This window comes from Cyprinodon variegatus, unplaced genomic scaffold (assembly GCF_000732505.1).
Source record: "Cyprinodon variegatus isolate N-32 unplaced genomic scaffold, C_variegatus-1.0 Scaffold2520, whole genome shotgun sequence".
NCBI lineage: Eukaryota > Metazoa > Chordata > Actinopteri > Cyprinodontiformes > Cyprinodontidae > Cyprinodon > Cyprinodon variegatus.
This window is the reverse complement of record NW_015152973.1, coordinates 7,508-8,839: the sequence shown is the minus strand read 5'-3', so window position 1 is coordinate 8,839 and position 1,332 is coordinate 7,508. Positions and strand designations below refer to the sequence as shown.

The 1,332-nt window shown below is 46.5% G+C and overlaps 1 long non-coding RNA gene across 1 annotated transcript in view; it reads left to right on the top strand.

Moving 5' to 3' along the window:
• The first annotated feature begins 6 nt into the window (after nt 1-6).
• Nucleotides 7-1,332, top strand: part of LOC107080931 — an 8,595-nt gene continuing 7,269 nt past the window's right edge. The window contains exon 1 of the long non-coding RNA XR_001480999.1: nt 7-257. This is a non-coding gene — a long non-coding RNA (uncharacterized LOC107080931). The remainder of the gene's footprint in view (nt 258-1,332) is intronic.

Below are 1,332 nucleotides of genomic sequence, written 5' to 3'. Positions count from 1 at the left end.
TCAGGAGCTTCTAGGTGACCATGGAGGCTCTACTCAGTGTTCAGCAGCTTCTAGGTGACCATGGAGGCTCTACTCAGTGTTCAGCAGCTTCTAGGTGACCATGGAGGCTCTACTCAGTGTTCAGCAGCTTCTAGGTGACCATGGAGGCTCTACAATGTGTTCAGCAGCTTTCTTCTGCTGGTGTCTTGCAGGTTCAGCAAGCTTCCCGGTTTTATCCTGCTGGAAAACGTCAAAGGCTTTGAGATCTCCTCTGCCAGGTAATGATGAGGTAATGGTTATACGGCTGGACCTAGGTGTCCACAGCTTATAGCAGAGTTGGATGGTGGTTCTTCTTGTCCCAGTTCAGCAGGAAGCTTCAAGCTACCAAGGATCAGATACCCCTCCATGGAGCAAGTTCAGCTCTTCAGAAAAACGAGTTGATTTAAAACCAAAGCCTAAATCAGTTAATCAGCTGACTACATGAAGTACTCAATGCTAATATGCAGATCTATGCTGATGGGAAACATATTTCTATGAGATTGCACAGCTGAGGGTTTTGTAGATAAGATGTAATGATCTGGAAATGTTCAGTCGTCATGGGGGGGGACGCCAGGTGGGAGAAAGCTGCTAGTCTACTAACCAGGAGGACAGAGATTGATCCATTTGATGCTGCAGCCAAGCATGAAAACTGACTGATGTGCTTCATTCGTTTTTCATTCTAATAAATCTGATATATTCTCTAAGAAATGTTTCTACGTCGTCATAATGTTTAAAAATCTAAAAGGACGAGATAAATCTGACTTGTTGATAAAGTGCTGTGAAGACTTTCTGGCAGGATAAAGTCTGTTCCAAGTGGTTCTAGCTGCTGGTTTGGTTTGATGGTTTAACTTCAGCTCTAAGCCCAGTTGTAAGCCGAGGTGTAACTCCAGCTGTAAGCCCAGCTCTAAGCCCAGGTGTAAGTCCAGCTGTAAGTCCAGGTGTAACTCCAGTTGTAAGCCCAGGTGTGACTCCAGCTGTAAGCTCAGGTGTAAGCCCAGTTTTAAGCCCAGGTGTAAGTCCAGCTCTAAGTCCAAGTGTGACTCCAGTTGTAAGCCCAGGTGTAACACCAGCTGTAACTCCAGTTGTAAGCCCAGGTGTAAGTCCAGTTGTAAGCCCAGCTGTAATTCCAGCTGTAATTCCAGCTGTAAGCCCAGCTCTAAGCCCAGGTGTAAGCCCAGGTGTGACTCCAGCTTTAAGTCCAAGTGTTACTCCAGCTGTAAGCCCAGCTGTAACTCCAGTTGTAAGTCCAGGTGTAACTCCGGTTGTAAGCCCAAGAGTGACTCCAGCTGTAAGCTCAGGTGTAAAGCTGTAAGC